Here is an 8220-nt window from a genome sequence, read left to right as displayed (position 1 = left end):
GAAACCAGGATAGTAAGGGTATGTCTATAGATCTAACCTAAACAATATCTGCATTTGGTACAATATAAACACAGACTAGACAATTGAACTAAACCTGTGTTATGTTTTCTGGAAGGGATTTGAGGGCAGGGAAAGAGAGTCATGGAGGCGTAAGTGAACTAAGTTCTCAGTTACCGTGCTAGGACAATCTAATGTTAAGTGATTCAAAAGAAAGCACAGCGCCACACTGTTCAGAGGCACGGAGAGCTGTGAGTACCAAAATACAGTCAGAAATGATCAGAGACAGTGTGGAAGATCATTACAGGAAGAACTAAGGTAAGAGACCCTGCAATTTTCTTTTCTTTCATTTTCTCTTCTTTTTTAAAGACTTTTAAAGTTGTCCTTTTAATTACGTATGTATCTGTACGTCTATGGGATGCTCTATGTTCAGCGCACATAGCTGTGAGCTCCAGAGTAGGAGCTGGGAACCAAGCGTGGGTCCTCTTTAAGTAAAGTATATATTCTCAATCACCAAGCCATCTCTCTAGTCCCGGGGAACCCCTGTGATTTTCTATAAGCGTCTTAGTAACATTTACTCTTCAGTGTAAACACATATACTATTTTAATGAAATAAAACCAAAAGAGAGCCATTCTGGCTGAGATGTCAAAGACATTACTTCTGGGGCCTCTTCCTTCTCAAGTGTGATACAGGTTACTGGTGGATAACCCAGAACTACAGTGTGGCAGTGACCTGACTTCTGAGGCTCTCTACTTACCATTTGTTTCTCCTTTCATGTGCCAGGCTCTCAGGCTCACCCGGGCACACGGCCTCCCTTGACTAGGTAATGCGATTTTGGTGCTTAGAGATAAAGAGCCTTCCTGAATCACATACAGAAAACATCTGCCTGATTGGATTTAGTCATTAAGGATGCTCATGAAAGTAGCATGATTCAGAGTGAATTGTCCTAAATTACATATTCTACAGTAAATGATGTTGTTGGGGAGGCGGGCAGGAACTGGCCAAGACAAACGATATTGACAGTACTTTGTAAGACTCTGACATTACTTTCAAAAAGACTTTGGAATTGCATGATGAGTGGGTTGATTGGTTGGTTGGTTCGTTGGTTGGTTCATTGGCTAGTTGATAAAGTTTGCTTACTTAAACTTTAGCCAAGAAAATAAATTAGTCACAGGAAAAAAAAAACCCAAGCATTCACTGGGGTGTCTACTGTTCGGAGGCTATGCTAGGGAATTTAATACGCACATTGTCTACTTTAATGCTGTACTGCCCAAAGAAGTGAATAATTATCCCCACCTTACATGTAAGTAAACCAGAGCCTAGAACTGTGAAATAATTTTCCCAAAGCCACCCAGCTAGCATCCAACCCAACCATGAAGTGTTTTGTGTAAGAAACTCATATTATTACAATACGCACTATGTTTTGACTTCTCTGAGATCCCAGAGGTCACCACCACTTGAGTACCCACCTGTGGCTTAGATTGGTATGAAAGGGAAAGTTAGAAGATCAGAACTGATCAGAACTGTGGCCAAATGACTAACTCTTCTGACAGAATAACCTTGATAACAACAAAAGCTTATTGCTCTAATGATTAACTAAGTGCAAGTCAAGACTTAAGGACGGGTATGGGGAAAGCACTGTACTAGGCACAAACTAACTGAAGCCTGATCAAAACTGCTCCACCTCTAAGTCTGGTGGCCTTGAGGAAATTGCTTCAACTTCCAAGATGAGCCTGTGAGACTGAGCTTGCCCATCTCTCAGAGAGGCTCTGGTCACTAAAAATGAAAAGCCTGTAATGAGATTTGGTTTACTGTTATCAAAAAGGCTTTTAAACAGTTGTAGCTAAGGTACTTCCTTTTGCTATGGAAATGAAAGAAATTGCCTTTGTGTGCACAAGCCTGACTGCTCACTAAGTGAAAGACTGAAAAGGAGATGCTCCCATGTTTGCTCTGAGGACACATGAGCACCCTGAGAATCACTAACCCCTCGGACAGCCTGAAGAAAGGACAAGCAGTGGTTCCTAGGGGATTGGTCCATGCATTTGACAATGGCCTTGATAAAGGTGAGGAACTCAGAAGATCTCCATGCACCAGGTTACCTTTCATCAGATAGCCTCCTCTGCTATGGGCATGTGACTCAGGGTGCTGGCACATTGACCAACCACAAAAGAGAAAACAGCCCAGCAGACGGAGCATAACGGAACTGGCACTGAGCAGAGGGACGTGACCAATGGTAGAGAGCAGGTCACCTTTGCAAGGAGTCAGGCCCTGATCTGGAATCAGGTGACCAGCAAGAGAGCCTTGTCTTACACGACAGCAAATGACTTCCACCTACATCAGTGGTTTTCTGATGACTAATAAAGGTGAATTCTCTCTGTTTCCTAAGCAAGCTCAGACATCCTCATGTGAGCCTTGCTGGGAAACGTCATGCTCTGAATTCTGTAGGTTCAGTTTCTAACAAAGCTTCAGCAACAACCCTCTAATGTAATGGCCATGTATTTTACCACCTAAACCATTTCTCCCTGATCTTATTTCAACAGTATAGTTTTCTTCCAATGGCTAGCAACAAAAATGAAAACAAACAAGCAAGCAAACAAACTAGATTGGCTCTACCAACCACACTCAGAATTAAAAAGAAATCAACCTGTTATCTCATGGGAATGATGAAGATACATTTTACTGCTACTTTATTGCTGTTCTTTCTTCCGAATCAATCATTTTATAACCAGAGAATCCATATCTGTGTCTTCTGTGATTACTCACTCAGCAATACTGAGAATATTATTGCAGGGCACCATGCCAAGTACAGTGCTCTTAAATGACACATAGCAGAGTGGTGAGCTGTGTGCCCGCTCCCTGAAGCAGTCTTCCTGGGGTCACATGCCAGCTCTGACACCAACCAGCTGTGTGCTATATAGATATAGTTCTATGCCAAAAAAGAACTAAGATATAATTTATAGAGTAGTAAGTTCTTCATCCTTCAGCTTCTTGAACTATAATAAGAACACTGTCTATGCCATGGAGCTTTTAGGAAAGTGAACGTTTATAATATGTTATGTGTTGTTTCTAGAACTACACTTGATCCAAAGCAGTTGTCATGGAAATGATGGCTACACAAAATGGGGCTATTCTCTAGTGAGGGAGTCAGGTGACTAAACGAGTCAATAAATGAACAAGAAAGGGAAGCGAAGAAGACAAACACCAAGGGAAGCATTTGTAGTATAACCAGAGCACACCCACTGCCCGCAGTGGGAGTGAGTTGCTGAATGTGTTCTCCACTGAAAGAGTTGAACACAGAAATAACTTCCGTCTTGGTAGCTCTTCTGGAAGCAAAAAGAACATGTTCACTACCCAGGGACTCACACAAGGTAAAGATTAACTGAAGATGCTGCCCTCATTAACTCCAAATCCCCAGGGGGCCCGGTGACTTCAATGAGGGCATGACATAGCAAAAGATCCCTCTGTTCATCTTCCCACAGGTCTGCAAGCACAGTTAAGTTGCAGAAGAACAGCAAAGACTGGAGGGGATGGGGGTTGGGAGTGCAAACATTAATGGGCATGTTCCCAGAGACTGTGGATACAGACTCCTGCTCTCATGAATCTGCTCGAGTCTAAAACAACCCCAAGCGGTGAATTTCCAGTGCTCTTGTGTGCTAGCTCCCCTGAGTCCTTGAAAATCCCTGTTAGCGTAAGTCCTTACCAATAACTGAGCAAATTAAAGAACAAAGTCTGATGTTCAAGAATTCCAGGAAATAAGACCCTGTGCATGGGAACTGTCAGAAAAGACAACAATTAGGCCTACAAAAAGGCTTTAGATGCCTGAATAATTAGAACTTAAAAACAACCACATAGGTTGTAGTCAAAGATTAGATAGATAGATAGATAGATAGAATAGAAACTATAATGACAAAATATATCTGAAGTAAAACTAAAGAAAATATTTATCAAAGATGTAGTTACAGTGTATAAACTAATGACGTATTTAACAGTCCTTTAGGTATAGCATAAAAAAAAGAGAATATATCATTATATGGATCAAAAGGAATAATCTAGAACACATCACAGAAAGCTAAAAGGGGTTGGGGAGAAAGTAACTTAGAAACCATGGCTGTGAAATGAGTTCCAGGACAGCCAGGGCTATACACAGAGATTCCCCCCAAAAAGAAAGAAACCATGGCTGCATAGCCTAAGAAGACAAATGAAAAGAGAGACTGAGGTTGGTGGTAATGGTTGAAAAACCGACTGAGATTTGCCAAAAGCTGAACAAAGAATCAAATAACCCAAACAATAGAATAATGATGAAAAATAATTGATACTCAAATACTGAGTAATAGTGAGAAAATCCAAAGCAATGAGAAAAATCTTAATAGCAGAGCACACAGTGTAGGGGTCCAATTATTTTTAAAAGAAGTTATAAATTGACAACTTCTCAACAAAAATAATGTAAGGGGTGTGTGTGTGTGTGTGTGTGTGTGTGTGTGTGTGTGTGTGATCTTAAGGAAAACAACTTTAATAACCATCAAAGATGTCACACCAGAACTGGGACAAAATAATGATAATGACTTAAAGAGATCAGCAGTGGCAGATTACTGAGGAAAAGATGAGGGATAGTATAATGGCTAACCCAACCGTTCATTTGAGTGGATGCAGAGCCACCGTGGAACCAAATCTCTGAACATGTCTATGAGGGATTATCTAGGGTAGCTTAATCAAGGTGGGAAGATCCACCCTAAGTACAAGCCCCTTCATTCCATGGGTCCTGGCTGAATGAAAAGGGGAAGAGGAGTTAAACAGCAGCATCCTTGGCTCTCTGCTTCCGGGCTGTGACTATGATGTGACCAGCTAGCTTCTGTTCATGCTGCCATACCTTCCCTGATGTCCTGGTGAGGTGGTCAACTTGACACAAGTGTGAGTTATTCGAGAAGAGGAACCATGGTCAAGGCAAGGTCCCCCACGAGATTGGCCTGTGGGCAAGCCTATGGGCAGTTCCTTGATGAATGATTGATGTGGGTGGGTCCAGTACCAGAGGTTGTACCGTCCATGAGCATGTAGTCCTGAGTTGGATAGAAATCAGGCTTGGCAAGGCATGGAAAGCAAGCCATAAACAGCTCCAGTTCAGTCTCTGCTTTAGTTCCTGCCTTCAGGTTTCTGCCTTAAATCTCTGCCCTAACCTTCCTTCAGTATGGACTGTGACCTGGGGCGTGTAGGCTAACTAAGTCCTTTCCTCCTCAGGTTGCTTTGGGTTACAGTGTTTTATCACAGCAGTAGAAACCCTAACTAAGACGCCTGCCAGGATGGACTGTACTGGAAATATGAGCCAGAAGAAACTCTTCATCAAGTTGTTCTACCAGATTTTCTTGTAGCAATAAGACAAGTAACTAATATAGACATATTTCATAGAAATGTGTTCTAAGGTAGAGTTTACGAGATGGAAGGACTATGGAACAAAATAATAGAATAAGTGGACACTGTTGAGAGGATCAAAGTAACACAGTAAACCTAATTTAGTAATTTTTCTTTGCAATACAGCTTGGTAGGGACAAGTGAGTTGTCCTGGGGTGGCAGAGGTCAGTGTGACTGAAGAGCAGGGACTTTTGGGCAAGAGCAGAATGCAGTGGCTGAAGACTGGCATCATGTGACCATGTTGAAATGTGTCATGTAGGGCCTGTGGATCATAACAGTTCTTTATCCCAAGACAGTCAGCCTACAGAAAGAACTCTTTGGGCTTATAATCCGAGAACATGGCCCAGCATGGTGTGGAAGTCAGGTGGTTTAAGTTAGGTTTCTACTGCTGTGGTAAAGGTCAAGACCAAAGACAAGTAGGGGAGGAAAGAGTTTATGTTATCTTACAGAGTATTATGAATAGAAGTTGGGGCAGGAACCTGGTGGTGGGAATTGAAGCAGAAGTTGTGGATGAATTCTGCTTACTGGCTTGCTTCCCAAGGCTTCCTCAGTTTGCTTTCTTATACCAACCAGAAACAGTACTGCCCACAGTGGTCCAGGTCCTCCCACACCAATTAAGAAAATGCCCAGCAGACTTCCCTATAGCCAATCTGATGCAGGCATTTTTCTCAACTGAGCTTCCTCTTCCCAGACAACTATAGCTTGTATAAAGTTGACAAAAGAAACAAAACAAAACAAGCAAACAAATTACCAGGACATTATGGTGGCAAGAATGTCAAATAGCTGGTTAAATTACTTCAAGAAGCAGTGAGAGATGAAGGCTGGTGCCCAGTCCACTCCCTTCTTCCCCCCTTTTCATTCAGTCTGAGATCACACTCCATGAGATGGTACCTACCACCTGTGACAGTGTTATCTTCTAGGTGATGCTAATTCCATCCAAGTTGATAATATAAAGTAACCCTCGCACTATACTGTGGTACATGGTCATGGTGGTACATGGGGTACAATAGACATGTGGTCCATGGTCCATGGACTGTGATACATAGCATCTCAAATGGACTATAAATGTGTATCAGGCTTGCACTATTACACAGGTGTAGTGTCAGGCATTTGGACAGAAGATTTTGGAATAAGGGCAGATAATGTGTATGAGAGATGATGCTGAGAGATCCTGCTTTATGACTTTATATTGATGTGTGTGTGTTGGTTACTCTTCCACTGCTGATATAAAACATCACGACCAAGGCAGCTTGTAGAAGGAAGATTTTATACGGCCTTACATTTCTATAGAGCTAAGAATCCGTTATGGACAAAAGAAATGGGCATGGCAGCAGGAACAGGAGCTAAGAGTGAGCATCTTGAGATAGAAGCATCAATCAAAGAGAACAAAATGGCAATAAGGTGAAAGTTTAATCTCTCAAAGCCCACTCCCAATGGTATACTTCCTCCAGCAAGGTTTTATCACCTAAACCTCCCCAAAACAGCAGCTGGGGCCCAAATGTCCTAATGCTCAAGACTATAGGGAACATTTCTCATTCCAAGCACTACAATATGACTTAATGACAAAATATCAAGGAACCACATAGATACTCAGCTTTGTAACTCAGAGAGACAGAGCTGAAGATACAAAGTCAAGATGTAAGTTTCTTGTAAATAGTATTTAAGGCTATGAGTAAGACAAAGATGGTCAGAAAGAGACATAAGGCTGCATCTCAAGAAATCCCAAACCATAGTGTCTAGGCTCTAGCTTGGAAGTCAGGTTGCCTCATCCTGCATCCTGGCTCTACCTTCACAAGGTGTTCTACCCAAAGCACTGCTTACAATCTCGGTAGCAACCACCAGTTGGTATTAGGATTGAAAGAAGGAACACATAGCTGGCATGATACTGATCTCATTGGGACAGAAATAACGCAGCTTGTCCTGAGACTGTCAGTGGGAAGGAAGACAGAGAAGGAGCTTCCATGGTGGGAGGGGGAGGATGAGGATGCTGAATAGTGGATTATTTTTTTAAAGAGGAAGCCAATGATTTTGGCTGACACTGCAGATAAGCCAAAAGAGAATGCCAATCTGTGTGCTCTTTCTATCCAAGGAATGCTGGGAAGGCATGTTAGTAAAAGAGATGGGCTGCTGTACCAACCAGTGAGTTACAGTGAGGTGTGTTAACTTCAGCACATGAAGACAATACATCTGAAGACCAGGCAGAATATATATATTCCATCTGAGAACCAGGCTGACAAGAGAGATGGTTGTTTGGTTCCAACAAAAAGGAAGGCTAATGAGTGGAGAGACATAGATCAATGGTCATATTTACCTAGCATGCTAAAGCTCCAGGGTTCCACCTTCAGCAACATGAAAAGAAAATGAAGAAGGCAGGCCAAGGAGACCTGTTGCTGGAAGAACAGTCTAGCACAGACCCCACCATTCCTGCCCTGTAGAACAGCTGGGCACAGACACCTAGACAGTTCTAGCCACCAGAATTCTGCATGAAATTGCTCTCTGAAGAAGGGGAACAAGAAACCATGACTTCCAAACCTGTGATCTGGTGACAGAGTGCATGGAGAAAGAGAGACGAGTAGGCCTGCTCAGAGGCTTGGCCGTGATTGACTTGCCGAGAGAGCTGACTCAGGACAAAGTTTGGCCTTGCTTAGATCAACTGTTTAGAAGAACCGTAGGAAAGGAACACCCACAGATACTTCAGGAACGTGGCAGGGAGCAGGGATGCTGCAAGTAGAAGATTCTACTTTCATGCCTGCTTGCAGTGCTCGCTCTAAAAGGTTAAACAAACCCAAACACTGATGTGAACACATGGAAAGCACAAA

Source organism: Acomys russatus, chromosome 10 (assembly GCF_903995435.1).
Source record: "Acomys russatus chromosome 10, mAcoRus1.1, whole genome shotgun sequence".
Lineage (NCBI taxonomy): Eukaryota > Metazoa > Chordata > Mammalia > Rodentia > Muridae > Acomys > Acomys russatus.
The sequence above is the reverse complement of the archived record's forward strand: the minus strand, read 5'-3'. Positions refer to the sequence as shown.